General features: G+C 40.2%; 1 protein-coding gene across 22 annotated transcripts in view; it reads right to left on the reverse strand.

Moving 5' to 3' along the window:
* ZBTB20 (zinc finger and BTB domain containing 20) overlaps positions 1-15790 on the reverse strand; it is a 463068-nt gene that overhangs the window by 351234 nt on the left and 96044 nt on the right. The window contains exon 1 of one of the 22 annotated variants that reach the window (XM_081908428.1): positions 3529-3606. The exons of 20 other annotated variants lie outside the window; for them this stretch is intronic. The gene's annotated coding sequence lies outside the window, so the exon portion shown is untranslated. One more of the 22 variants, XM_081908430.1, reaches the window with a different exon arrangement.

Raw genomic sequence — 15790 nt, forward strand, 5'->3', positions numbered from 1 at the left:
TTGCTTTTGTTTGTTTGCTTTGCATGGAAGTAATAAGCTGTTACCCAACACCACCATTATTCTACCCGTTCCAGTTAATTTCCTGTCACTTTTCTTACCACAACAAAATAGGTGGGCGGTACGTGTGTGTGTGTGTGTGTGTGTGTGTGTGTGTGTGAAGTTTTGCTTTTGAAACAGGTTTGGTGCACAAGAACCCCAAATCTATTTGGTCGTCCTCTTCCACCAAGCAGGCAACTTCAAGAAGGGTGCACATGAAGTAGAGGGAGGAAGAAGACACCCATCTAGCCAGTAGCCTAAATTTGCTGGTATACAGTTGAATCATAACTTGAAAATAGTGGCAGTCTGGTAGTGGCCCTAGGGAAACAGTTTAGTAATGCTGGCCACGTGTCCCGGAAAGCTATCTGTGGACAAACGCTGGCTCCCTCAGCCTGAAGCAAGATGAGTGCCGCAACCCCATAGTCGCCTTTGACTGGACCTAACCGTCCAGAGGTCCTATACCTTTACCCTTTTTTCACCTATTAGAACTAAACAAATGGGTTGATCATAGAGTTCTACTATAAGGAGAAGATTCACTCACAGTATAAAGGAATCTTCAAAAATAATTAGATGCTTTAGTTTCTTCTAACTAGATGTGACAGAATCACGGCCACCTAACTAACTACTATCTCCTTGTCAAATTCCATACAGAAGAAAATAGGATGAGAGAATACAAAGGCAGGGTTTGGCAATTAAATCTAAGTAATCTAATGGATTATTGGTTAAAGTTGCCACCTTAAAGCTGAATAGAAGCAGAAAACAGAAAATCTACATGAAACTGCTGGACCAGTTATCTGGGGTTATGGAGTTTGGTATGCTGATGTCACCCATCTCTATTTTTCCTTTTCATTCAACCCAGGTGAAGCAATGGAAGCCTTAAATGCTTGCCTGAAATCAGTGGGGCACTGGATAAAGGCAAATGAACTTAAGGTAAACCTAGATAAAACAGAATTAACTGTAGTGGGGAAATCAGTGGCTGCTGTGTCAGGACGAAGTTCACAACTTGGGGTTACTGCTTCTGGATTTTTGCTAATGTTATAGCTATACTCAGTGCTGGAATGTGGAAACCTGACCACTGCTATTCATGGCTTAGTGACTTCTAGATTAGACTATTGTAATGCACACTATGTGGAGCTGCTGTTGAAGATAACTATAAAACTTCAGGGAGTGCAGAATGTGGCCGTCTACTGGATAAGAGCTTGAGACTGTTGTTTCCATGTATCCTCATCTGTTTCTGAAGAACTTGCACTGGTTGACAGTTTATTTCTGGGCTTAACTCAAAGTGCTGATTCCAGTCCTGAACATTCCTCATTATGTCAAGCCCTCAGGACTTAATCATCTCAAAAGGCCCTGCTGCAAAATTCATTTAATGGGAAAGCTCTATTAGTATCTACCAAGCACAGGGTCTTTTTTGTAGCAGCCCTAATGCTAAGTTCGAAGAACTCCTACTTTGATAAGCATTAGCAAACAAATAAAAGAAAGCCTTTTCGTTTTAGTTGTCCTTGGGAATTCACTGCTGTTTTAGCCTGTTCTTTTTTCAAACAACAACTGCACTGTATTGTATTGTCTTAATCTATAAATAGACTTGAAACTTGGGTAAATAGCTGTCTATAAATATTTTAATGAACAACAGGATAAGTCACACAACAGAGGGTACAAACTAGGAGGCATAAACTGCAGGCCACCAAAATTCTGGTGGAATTAACTACTAGTAAGATGCATTGCTACAAATGTACATTTGACAAGACAGAAAAGGATTGTGGACAGGCAGTATATTCCAAAGAATCTTACACGAAGTTCAACAAATGCATATAAAACTCAACAGAGATAGTGAGCCTTCAATTTCCTACACTGGTCTAACAAAATATGGCTCAATTTAAAATACTAGACTTTTTACTCATTAAACAACTGGCTACACATCACTTAACCCGGTGGCATTAGCCAAAACTAAAGCATTGCCATCACTGTCCCAATTATTCAGCTACCCATTGCCTTTCTGTGGGCCATTAGGCTAAATGGCTTCCCTGGGAGAACAACCCAATACAACACATTTTCTGATTAAGCACAACTAGAGAATATTCCACAATATCATATAACTTGTGAAGGTTTCTGGTCATTTAAAATCCTCCTATCCCATCTGTTTGGTTATCAGGCCAAACTGGAATCCTGGAAGCATCTTCCTGATCCTAATAACCTAAATTGTCCAGCAGGATTGGTCCTTCTAGGGAGCATCAGGTCTAGCCAAGAATGTGATGCACTAGTGTGCTTCTCTGTACTGAGCAGGGACTGAAAAAACTTACAAATGAAAGCCTTTTCCATTACGTGTTTTGTATCAAGGCAAGGAACCTTTTATATTTGATTGACATATAAAGATTTATTTACTTGCTGCATATATAGCATCTTTTATATTCTCTGTGTTCTTAATTTGCTTTTTTGTTTGTGTATGCTGGTATGTCCCCCCCACCTCATAATTAGATATTTATTGATATATTTTTTGGCTAAAAACCAAAACAAACTAAAACAATACTTTGGCACAGGTAAAATGTAAAACAAAATAAAGCAATGGCAGGCAATTATATTGCTACAGCAGATATAATGAACAACCGTGAACCAAGGTAAGGGAAAGTATATGTCTCTGTGTTAAGTGATAAGCCAGCACACACACCCCTCTTCACAAATCATACATGGCAAAAGCATGGACACAGGCACTTGCTCAGTTCATATAAAAGGCAAGTGAGTCTCAGGCTAACTCACTCATTCCTTCTCTCCTTGTTATACATTCAGTTTTCCTTGCTTCTGTGGGAAACCACAGTTTGCTGTTGCATGCAAGCTGGCAAATCATGGTCTGCATTTACCTTCCAAACTATAATTGTAAACTATGATTTGATCATTATTTGCAAATCAGGTTTGTAAGGCATATGTGAACCATAGGTTCACAATTCAAATGCATAACCAAACTTTGAAGGAATCCATAAGCACTTCATCCCATCCTTGTGGGCCTTTTCTACCTGGCCTAGGTGAGCAAAGCCGTGGCTAACTCCAGCTATAAAAAGCTGAGGTGGCTGAACAGACTCTTGAGTTGAGGCATTGTTTAGGGGGTGTTTTGGGGGGGTTGTTGCTGGTTTTATGGCCCTGTATAAATTTGTTGGGTTTTTTTTTTACTTTTTTAAGCTCATGGGTTTTTAAATTTTGGGTTTTTATTATTTTTAAATTAAGGGATATAGGATGCACCTGGGAAGAGAGGAGGTAGAGAGTGCAGGGGCAACCCTAGTCACAGTGGTTCTGGACAAGTATGGGGTGGGGGTAGGCAGGCTGGATAAGGGGCACAGGGCACAGGTAGAAAGTGACCACACCTTGTCCAGTCTGGGGAATTATGGTTGTCCTACCAGCTAGAACCTGGGCTCTGCAGCTGCTGTTGCTGAATGCCAGGTAAACTCTGAGTGAGACCTCCCTCATCCATTATCTGATTATGGATGAGGAGGCCGATCTCACCTTTATGACTGATGTTGAGGAGCCCCATACTGCTGGTTTTGGGGGACTTCAACACCCATGCCAAGGCAACTGGCTTTGTGGTGGCTCAAGACTTCATGGCTGCCATTGTGACCATGTGGCTGTCTCAACATGTCATTGGCTCAACACATGTGGCAGGCAACACTCTGGACCTTGTTTTCTCAGCTGGACAGGAAGTAAGTGATCTGAAAGTTGGGGGTGGTATTGACACCAGCCCTTTCTCATCATTAAATGACTTTCTGTTGAGATTAGACTTTCAGCAATTTTTCCCCTCTGCAGAGATGGGGGAACCTATCAGGATGATCTGCCCTTGAATCCAATGGGTTCGTAGAGGGTTTTCTGGCTGGTATGACTGGGACTTCTATCAAATCCCTGGCTGACTTCTGGAACATCCAAATGGCTTGACACGATCACCCCAAGTGCCCTCTCTCACTTCATGGAGCTCGTTTGGCTTCCTGGTTATACTCCAGAGCTTAATGCAAGGAAATAGGTTGGGGGATGGCTGGTTGAAAACAACTGAAAACTGGTAAGGGCTCATCATTCAGCTTACCTAGTGATAGTGAATGCAGCAAGGAAGCTGTCCACAATGGTGACATACAAAGGGCAGTATACAAGTTTAATAAATAGTGGTGGTGCTGGTGGTGGTGATTAGTAGTCCTACTATGCTGTACCAACTCCCATGTTCCCTTTCAAAGTGTACGCATTAAAACATTTATATTGTGGAAACCACTCCTAAAAGGGTAGCCATGTTTGTTGTAGCAAAAACAAAGGCTCTAGGGGCAACTTACAGTCTTAACAATTTAAAATGGCAAAAGCTTTATTGTGGAAACAATAATAGAGTCAAAATTACAGAATCCATAGCAGAAAAGCAGGGCTCAGAAAAGCAGGCAGTCATTTGCTAGACATCAAGACTCATCTGAAACTGCCAGGAAGACTGTTCAAGCAGCAAATAAAATTTGGTGCCTGTAATTTAAACTGGATGTAGAAAGTGCTGGGTTGCCCAGTTTTGTAAGGAGGGCAGAGCAATCCAGAGCACCTGATCAGTATTAAGCCTGTCACTTATTGCTTATGGAGAGGAGAGCAGGAATTGGCAGAGCACTTGTTAAAGGAAGACTTGGACAAGAAGCGGCATAAACCTACCCCTGCTCACTACCAGAATTTATTAATGCAGGCACCAGTAATTACGCGGCTTGGTTGGAAGGGGAATGGGATATAAGATGTGGAGTGCTTTATCCGCTCCAAGACCAATGCTGGTTTTGGCACAACTTTTGCTCTAGTGAGTTACAAAAAAATAAGCAGGTGCTAGAAATCCGAGGGACCACATGCCAGCTACAGCTGCTTCAGCCCGATTCAATTACATTTACCTGAAGAGTCCCCAGGACGTTGAACAGATCATGGAACCTATAGGATACAGAGCCCATACACTGTGATGTTAGTGCACCCTATTCAATAAAGTCTGGCTCTGTCCTGGGACAGGAGGAACATAAGCATGAAATCAAAGCAGTGCTTGAAGCAGGTAGGCTTTTCCAACACTAGTGGAAAAGGAAGCTAATATATAATGTGTCTGCATTAATGTTCAATTATATTTAAAAAGCCCTTTGGAACTCAGGCCTTAAAAATACTCTGAAACAGGCTGTCAGTGTTGCCTCGCTTCCCAAAACGCTGGGTGCAGCACATTTGCTGAACATACTCCTGGGATCAGGACTTCACTCCAAACCTTGTTTGTACAAAAAAGGAGCCAAGCAGCTGGGAAATTCTGGAGTATAGTATGTCCTCATTAGTTCCCATCTGCCATCAGAACTCAGCTCATGGCAAGTTTGGCTAAGTCCTGGTGTTCTCAGGTCCAAATCTGGGTCAGTTTTAATTACACTATACAGAATTCTGTGTGCAGGGTTTTTTTTATATAAAAAAAAATCCTTATTATACAGCACAGAAGAACGGGCAGCTCTCCAACTAATCAATTTTTTAAAAGTACATATATAAAATTTTAAAACCAGGCTAGACAGACAGTGGGTGGAAGAGAGGAAAAAATGTATGATTGAGTACAGGGGTTAGTTAAGAGAACTGTTCACAAAAGTGGGTCACTAGCAGTTCTGCTTTAGAACTTCAAAAGAAAAAGAAGGGAGGAACCTCTTCATTTGCAAACATGGGGAATCGGGAATATAAGATGTACACAAATCACAATGTTCTTAATGCTGACCTGAATTAAGGCACATACTGTCACTTATCATTATTATTACTTGCATCTCGACACAAGACACATGTATGGACCTGGAAAACTACCAAAAACGTGCGTCTTCATAATGTCAGAACAAGCATAAGTTAATTGAATCCCAATTCAAACATGTACTTAGGTGGACAAGATATTGTATAATGCTGTACATGTCCAACAACTGGTGCAAACTGGGTCATCTTATCTGCATGTGCTAAGATAACACAACAGGGAGCTGAACCTCAGGTGAGCGCTTTAAAGTGGCTGAACGAGACACTAGGTTGAACGAGACATGAGGTGTACGCAGTGCCAAACAGGGGGAATTCTTCTTGCCCACCTGCATTTAAAATCATGCCTGCCTGATCCAGAATATTGTTTGGCAGTATTGCATTTGTTCCTGATCAGAAGTTTTTGCCCAGTTCTACTTTATGCACACCTGAAACTTCAGGTAAAGGTAACCTTAGAAGCAGTGTGAGCCTTGTTCTAGCCTGTGCCTCTCCAGGGACTTCTAAGCTACCTGATGCTCACCAATGTGCATTTATTATCATTATTTATTTATTTATTTATTTATTTATTCAATTTATATCCCACCCTTCTTCCCAAAGGAGCTCAGGGTGTCATAATAATAATAATAATAATAATAATAATAATAATAATAATAATAAATAATTTAAAAGCATTATAAAAACGGTTTCAAATATTATCTCAACCAGGGATGGGAAACCCAGTCAAATGGGTGTGGTACAAGAAGAAGAAGAAGAAGAAGAAGAAGAAGAAGAAGAAGAAGAAGAAGAAGAAGAAGAAGAAGAAGGAGGAGGAGACAAAGAAGAAGTAGTCAATGCCAACTGGACATCCCCCAATAGCAGCAGCACCAATTGTGTAGACAATTGATCCCTATATCTGCTGAATTACCACGTTTTAGCTCAGTGGTAGAGTGCATGCTTTGCATGCAAAACACACCAGGTTCAGCCCCTCACATTTCCAGATATCTCTAGGGAAGACGGGACTGTATCAAACCCTGGAGAGCTGCTGCCAGTTAATATAGACAAAGTTGATGGGAACAGAACATCCTATGTTCATTCTGATTGACTGTATCAGAAGATGCATTGTTCTAGTTTTTCTTTAATTTCCACAGTGATAACCACAATAAATACATTGCAGCAAGACAACAGCCTTGTGGCACCTTAAACACTAATTATTACAGCATAAGCTTCCAGGGACTGAAAACCATTAGCACAATCCAAAAGTTAGTATTGCTTTAGTTCATGCATTTTTGTTTACATTTTAATTTAGTACACTTATTATTAAAGAATAGATCTAGGAATTGGTTGGATAGAGGAATTTTTCCCCATGTAAGGCTACATTGAGCCACAACATAATAAACTAATTGCTTAAAAGTACTGTATCAAGATAGTCAATTTTAAAAAATAATGAAAGTGTATGAGGAGAAAACAGGGTTAGAACTTCAATCTAGAACTTCATCCAAATAATAGATTTAAAGGCTAAAAGAGCATATCCTATTACATTAGATTGGCAGTGTGTCTTGATGGTTCTGCAAAAACCATTTGCATTCTTAATAAAACTAAGTACAATGCACTTAAGAAATGGGCTTCCCAATCCTAAACAAATTACTTAGAAGTCAATCATATTTAAATAAGAGGAAGCAAGTACCATTTAATATATTTACAACCAGAATGTAATGGATGTGAGGTTATAGCATGTGGGATGGGCAGCAAGTCAGAGATTATAGGAACAGCATGGCAGCCATTGTAGCATACCCAACTTTCTTCCTGAAAGAATTAACTATTAACCTTTTTCTTTAGTGCAATATGCTACTACAAAATCATACAATAGTGTTGAGAAGATCATGTGGAAAATTATGGAATCATTCCCTTCACTGTCCTCCTTTATGTGCACCACCTTTATGTGCACTAGAGATGGAAAAGAAAAATTCCGGCAAAAATTAAGAGATTGCAGAACAGAATGCTGCACACAGTAAACCGAACTGACATTTGGGATGTGACTTGACTCAGTATCCGATCCATAAACTGGGCCAGCATCTAAGTTGTTGTTTGCAGCCATCCTGTTAAGAATCATCACCAGATGCAAGACAGGCGGAGCAAGTCCCCCATGACAGCCACTGTGATATAGATAGTGCCGAAATGAAAACAGGATCACAGATTGAACTATGTTTTTATATTGCAAACTTCCCAGTGATTCTTGGATGAAGGGCAGTATAGAAAACAAACAATACCACTTTACTACCATCCTCCATAGAGCTTCTCCTGCATTTTTGGCTGCTTTGGGAGTGCCCCCCTTTTGAGTCCCACATGTGGATGGTCAACGTTCCGTCCTCTGATCGCTTGGTGATTCAGTGATTAAACATCCAGGTGCTCTCTCCCAAGTGCCAAAGCATTAGTGTTGCCTTTGTATTTTGTTTTAAAACTTTCTAATTGACTTACTTTTTTATAGAAAAAAATCAATCAATTTTCCACCTGTTAATGGCCCTGGGGGCAGATCTTAGGGAGTACTCTTCTCCTGAAATGCAGCTATAACTTTTTCTTTTGTTTCTTTGTTTTTACCAATTTATGGTAGACTCACCAGCTGCACCTACTGCTGGCAGAGGGAGACTTGACCATTGTCATTTATGAAATAGAAGTGTCTAGATTAGAATATTCTATCATGTTCTACACATTAGAGCACATTGCATTAGTGGGATCTGGAAGCTTCAACAGGTGTCATCTTTCTTGATTGTTAGATAGTCACCAGCAAGGGGTGGGATTTGTGTGTGCACACACACACACACACACACACACACACTGCCCTAGAGTTATGGAACGACCTCCTCATCCATCAAAATGTTTTCTATTTAGAATCAAGTAAAAACTTATTTTAATGGCTTTTTTTAAAAAACCTAAATCGCTTTGACAACACTGCTGAAATGCATTACAGAAATACTGTAAATAAGAACGAACAGAATAAGTGATAATCAAACCCCTAGGGGCTGGTTGCTACAGGACTGGTGTGCATTTTGACATTAGCCATCTTTTTGGCTGTTACATTTTGGCACTATGTTTTAATAGGCCACATGAAAGAGAAAAGTAGAAAACAAAAAAGTGGGAGGAGGGCTCTCAGGAAGAAGACAGAGCAAACTCATTTCGTGAAACTCAAGACATTTAATTTATGCATAACTATATTGTTTGTTTTCTGGAACAGGCCAGGGAATTTCCCTGATGTATGCTGTTATCCAGTCCCAACGCCCAGGAAGACTAGTAGCAGGTGTTTTTTCCACTGCTGGGTATTCTTTACAGCAAGATATTCTTTACACATCGCTGAAGAACTAATACAGCTTTACAGTTTGGTGCCTATGGTTTTGTGGCATCTGTTCAATGCAACAGCTTCAGTAAAGCACCTTTTTAAAGCTCATTGTATGTCTTTACAGTTTGTTATAAATCAGCAGCAGTGCCTTTAAAGAGCACAGCATCCAAATACACTGCTTTCAAGCATTTAAGATGTTAATGGGTTTTGAGGACTGGAACTGATCTTGTATAGCAGCAGCTTTTAATGCCAGGATGAAATGGACTGTGTATAGCAACCTCTGCTGTGCTTTCTCTTGCATTGAGGTGATCAGGAGGCATCTATGTATTGAAGAGTTTCCTAAGGAATCAATAGCTATGGAAACAGTGGTGCTATAGGTACAGGGGAGGGCAGACAAACTTTCAAAGAAATACTGTACACGTTCATAATTGTAAATACTTTCTTTTTTGAAGAGTAAAATCTTTTAGGGATCTATTTGGGTTTCCCATATATTCCCTCCCACTGCAATCGCACAACAATGAAAGTTTGGCAAGGAAATTTGTCTCTTAAAGGTTCAAGGAAGTGATCCTCTGGCAATCCCTCTCACATCTCTCCAGCAATCCCTCTCTCATCTCTCCAGCAATTTATTTTTAACTTCTAGTATTGCTCAAAGTCACTTCCAATCTCTGCCTCACTCATTGTCCCAGCTCGCTGAGCATGACAAGTGTGCTGAAACATATCACCCCTGCTGCAGAGAAATGGAACAGACAGTGGAGAATCAGTACTATGGTGAGATATTATACCATAACAATTTGCTCCCCTAACCTTATCTAAATTTTGAGAAAAGGATGCAAGACCACACTGTGATAACTGGCAAATATGGGTCATATAACTTTTCCTTCCATATCTATGAGAAAGTACAGAGTCATTTGAGATCCAACATGTCACCTGTTCCCTTAGTGATGATCCAGGCATTATTTGAACGAGAAAATAAGATGAGGTGGAATCTCCAATACATGTAACATTTTAGGTTCAGAAAGCATGTATTTGGAAATTTAAAGGGAGAGGCAGTCCTTAAGCCAGTGATGGCCAAACTTGGCCCTCCAGCTGTTTTGGGACTACAATTCCCATCATCCCTGACCACTGGTCCTGTTAGCTAGGGATGATGGCAGTTGTAGTCCCAAAACAGCTGGAGGGCCAAGTTTGGCCATCACTGTCTTAAGCTATTGCAGTCCTGAGTTATTCAAGACTTTATAGGTGAAAACCAGAACTTTTAATTCAGCGAGAAATTAATTGACAGTCAGTGCAGATGGGCCAGAATATGCGCAAACCATCTTGCCGTAGTGAGAAACCTAGTTGTTGAATTCTACAGCAGCTGACGTTTCTGAACTTTCTTCAGAGGCAGCTCCTCATATAATGTGTTGCAGTAATCTAACCTAGATACCAAAGCATAGACAACAGAAGTGAGGTTATATCTGTCCATAAAGGGGTGCAGGTGGGCCACCAGCTGAAGCTGATGGAAGGCACTCCATCCCACTGAGGCCACCTGAGCTTCAAGCAATAGCAATGGAAGCTTAGTACCTGCTCCTTCAAAGGGACTGCAACCCTATCAAAAGTAGGCAACCTCCCATCCATCTGGTCTAGGGAACCACCCACTAACAGTGTCTCAGTTTTATTTGGATTGAACTTCAGTTGTTGGCTCTCATCCAGTCTATTACAAAGGCAAGACAACAGTTCAGAACATCTACTCTAAATAATTGGTACAATGTGGTATGGGAGACCAGGCTTCTTGAAAAATTGATGCAAAGATTACGAGCGACCAGAGATCAAAAAAGAAGGAGATATTTGCTATTGATTAGTGCTTGTTTATCCAATATACAAATAGAGACTCCAATGGCAAGGCAGGTCCTGCCACATTGCATATTACATGGTTGCATAGATACTATTATGAGCTTTGAATGTCTCACAGCTTGGACTGTTATCACCCCAACAACCTTAGTGTCATCCTGATATATTTTGTGTTTTGCCTGATTTTTCTGTAAACAGTGGTGGTGGGGAGTGTTTGTGGTTGTTATCTGATTAATTGCATGATTTAATACATATGTAAAGCAGTAAATGTTTTTAAAAGGAAGATCAATGTTCTCATGTGAATCTGGACAGAGGATAACATTTTGCTGTATATAAAAATTTAAAAGCAAAGTACTCTCTGACTGGACCTAATGGTCAGGGGTCCCTTTACCTTTACCTTACTCTCCGACAGCATCACATCAGTACTGACGAGCATCTAAAATCCTCTCTAAAAAAAATGCCACTATTCACTTAGCTTTTGCCTTTCCTAACTCTGTTTTCCATTTCAGTGGAAGACTGTAAAGTCTGAAGGTCTCTTGTACAGAAGCCAACAAAAACAAAGGTAAACTTAGAACTTTCATTAACTGTAAATTATAAGAGCAAACAGAAATAAGGATTGATGTGAGCAAGAGGGAACGCTAAAGCCTCATCAAATGTAATGTGTAATACCTTAACCCAAACATATTTTGGGATGCCTGCCAGGAAGATGGGTATAAATGTGGGAGGCTTATAAGAATACAGCTTGAGCTGAAATGTTTAAAGTTTTCAGTTTTACTAGGAAAACAGTTATAACTCAGTGAAAACAGGACCTTATTAATAGTAAAATGTTATATATAAGCTACTGTTTTCCTAGATGAATCAGAAATGTTCTCTCTGGGTTGCTGATGGCAGCATGTAGGGGGACCAACTACTATATTCCTGCAGTGGAGTGAGAAATTGCGTTGGTATCGCTGGACATTTACTCAGTTCATTGGCTCCTATTAGGATCTTGAGATGTCCAATATTCATTCAGCAGCAGATTTCAGGGCCTCATGGGTTGCAGATGCAGGACTCTTTGCTTATTTTAACAATATGAAAGTCCTGAAGCAGTTAAGTGAGAAACAAAAAGACCAAATTCACTCTTGTTCAAGGTAAGGGCCAATTGTTCTGATTCACGTTTGAGGGAATAGTTTTTGAATAATATTATTACAACAGAGGTGGGCTACCTATCATGTTCCTGAAAATGAAACATGAATTATGTTAATTACACATAACTAAAATGAAGATTAGATGCACTTTTCCATTTATAATGTAATATATCTGAGGCAGAACTAGCTTTCCCAGAGGTTTACAAACATGGTATATAACGTCACATACTTGTAATGCTCTTGAAGAGGTCACACGCACCAGGACAAGGAAAAATCCATACAAAATTAATTCAATTGCTTGCTCTTATCATAATAAAACTAGAAAGCTAGCATAACTAGACAGGAAAATTAGGGCTGTCACTAGGTTTCTTAAAAATGTACTAAGATGTACTCAGAGAATCACTTTCATGTTCCGGCATCCTCAGAGGTGACATAAGTGGCAACCAGATTGAGGTCCTTCTCAATAGAAGTCTCTTCCTGGCCTTCCACTAAGTTTGACATTCTCTCTTTTGCATAAAAATATTAAGTGATAAACTAATCAATGTTTAGGATGAACTATAAATGAATTAGGGCTGGGGTGGCTGAACATATCAGATCAACTAGTAGTTGATAACTGGTGAATACTATTCCCCCCCTTGTTAATGATATCTAGTGATTGTGTGGATTATTATTTTTTATGTTATTGATGAACTAAAGTATGGATGTTTGGGAAAGCTGAAAAAATATATAAGGGTGAGCCATTTTTAAAGACAAACACAAAAAAGAAGGAAAATAACAGTTGTGTTTTGTTTCACATTGTGTTTTGAAATACATTGTGTGTCCATCCACAGAGTCCCCCTTCCAGGTGCGCTTAGCTGAGTGGAAAATGAATGGACACAACAACTGTCTGGGATTTAAATGGCCACAACTTTATTGACTTCAGATGTAGGAAGCTTTGGCATAGACACTGAGCGTGTATCCCTCTCAGCCCTCCCCTGCTGGAGGACTAAGGCATGACAGGGTCTATTCAGGGGTGGATCCACTGCAAAACACAGGTTTACACGGATGGCCCCCAAATGCTGAGGGAAGCTCTGTGACCTACTAGCCCTACGCACTTGGCTCCTTGGACAGAGACTTCCCTCCAGACCCCTCTAACGGGGTACCCTGTTAATGCCGCCACAAGGAACAGGAGGTGGGTGAGTCACCACTTCACCACACTCCGATTGGTTGAAAGACTATAGGATTCCACCCAAGGCCTAAACCGCCAAAGTTGTGACTAGAGTTATGGGGAAGGCAAACCCTGCAGAGCAGGGCAAATTCCTTCCTGGCTCCGATTACAGCAACCGCCAAAAGACCACAGCAAAGCCCAGCAAGCTGAAAAGAAATGGTTAGGGCAGTAATCAACTATTAATGAAGGGAGAGGAAGGGTGGCTGACACTCCCAGCCCACTAGATGCTGTGCGTGGTCAACCGGGCTACGTAAATGGCCAGGCCTGATCCCCCAGGCCTGCAATGGATTGGATCATTTGAAGGATGGGTTTGGCAGGAACCCGTGAGCCTCTGTGGTGGCTGAAGATGACGGAAAGAACATCCTAAAATGGCACCGCATGTCCAGGCGAAAGGGGAGGCACGTTAAGCCTCAACTGTCCCTCACTGGCAAGACAATAGTGGTCATTCTTTATCAAGATGAATCTGTAAATCTATTGATCGATCTTACAGAATATATGACTAGAATAATTAGCAAGATCAGTACAGGAGACAAGAGATGTCATTGCACTGCAGCACAGGAACCTATGAAGCTGCCTTCAGTATGGGTCAGCCCATAAGGTCCATCTAGCGCAGTACTTTCTACACTGTCTGTCATAAGCTCACCAGGGTTTCTGAACAGAACATTATCAGCCCATTATCAATGCCAAGGACTGAAACTGGAATCTTCTGCAGGCAAAGCAGATGTTTTACCACTGAGCTATGGCGCTTCCATAAGTGATCCTAGCTCTAAATCCCAGCAATAAAAAGTAACACTTCCCATTGGGTTCTGTAATGAACTGGAGTAATGTTCCAACGGGCCTCAAGAGATATTTCCAGTTGTGTAGGTTTCCTGTTGAGGAGGTTTAGAGCTATCATTTCTTATATTATGGTAACTCAATCAGATCTAGGTGGAGGTGAACAAAAGATGAGCAATCTGGCTGTTTCCCATTCATGTCACTTTCCCATGTGTCTATCCAAAAGTCAATTCAGTCCGGTTTCCATATTAATCTTTGATTTTTTGAAAAAGCAGGATGGAAATGTGAGGAGGTATTTTAACACATATTTCCTCTTTTAAAAAATCCCAGTTCTAAATGGGTTTTCCCTCAAAATACACGTTTTAAATCTTTTGCTATTTTATTGTATTTTGAACCAAGAACTGCATTAGAACATCTGAAAAATGTGAATCAAATTCCTCAAGCATTCCTAAGAGTAGGCATGGCTGGAATGAGGAGTCTATGTTCTGATTCAGAATGTCTATTTCCTACAGATCTGCATATGTGGAAGTGCCTTTGTCTCTCTGTAGCAAGCTCCAAAACTTAAACCGAAACACTGATGATACCTATGAAAACTGTGACAGGTGTCACAGTAAATGTCACCTGGGTTCCAAGATGAAATAAAGGCAAGGTATATGTAGAATAGAAAGAAAGTAGGTAAGAAAATTAATTATTCAATCTCTTAAAGTTGGTATTATTTCATTAAAGATCCCCTTTGCTAGTTCATTATTCCAGATTCTTATATTCAGACTTTACCAAAGAACCCATCTGCTCAGCTACACAAGCTACTGTGACTACATCAAACTGGTCCTTCACTTATTGCGCTACAGATATTGAAACCATTTCAAGAACACTCTGTTTCCCTGTGTGTCTTCAAGGCATTCAGTGGTCTGAGTCCAAGATATCTTGCTGACTGCTTGAAGCACCAAGATGAAGCACATGGTTGACAGGTTGTGTAGGGCTCATCCAACTTGGAACAAGGTTGTGGAATGAAATCACAAAAGGCTCCAAGAGCCACCTCAAAATTCAACATTCTTACAAAGCACATTTATTTGGACCTTGACTTTGTTAATAAATACACATATGGCAGGAGGCATAAAACCATTTAAAAACCCACAGGGTTGTGTGTGTGTTTTTTTTCTTTTCTTGGAGGAGAAAAGGAAAGACAAGAGAAAATGAGCTTCACATGATGGATACTAGTCTTGTTATTTGATTAAAGTGATCAGATAGTACAGGGGTGAGAGCAGTATTAAAATCTTGAATAGAACTAATATAGTTGAAAAGAACCAGATAATATGATTCATTTTGAGATACAGATAACTACAGATAAATAGGGCTACAACGTTGTTATTGTACTTTTAATAGAATTCGTATTCTCTATGGCTATAACTGAAATCTCTGAAGTCATTATATGTATTGTCTTCAAAAGTAATTATTATTCTGCCTACTGCATTTCTAAGTATGATGTGAGGATCCTGCTTGGTATTATTATGGAATTGCATAGCTTGGTGAGCACTACATTCCTGCTCCATTTCAAATCAAACAGTCAATGGCAGTATTTTCCACTGATGGAAGCTAGATTGAGCCTGTGCGGTTAATCACAGACAATACCACTTCATTTTTTATGAAACATATGATAGATTTTTTCTGCAAAAGGCTTTGTTTCATCCAACCTCTTGTCACCATAACTCTGAGTGCATTATGGTGTTTAATACTGAAAGAATAGTCACAAATGCAAATTAATGACTGCAGAGCATAGCA

This window comes from Podarcis melisellensis (genome assembly GCF_964234715.1).
Source record: "Podarcis melisellensis genome assembly, chromosome: 4".
In the NCBI taxonomy this organism is placed as follows: domain Eukaryota; kingdom Metazoa; phylum Chordata; class Lepidosauria; order Squamata; family Lacertidae; genus Podarcis; species Podarcis melisellensis.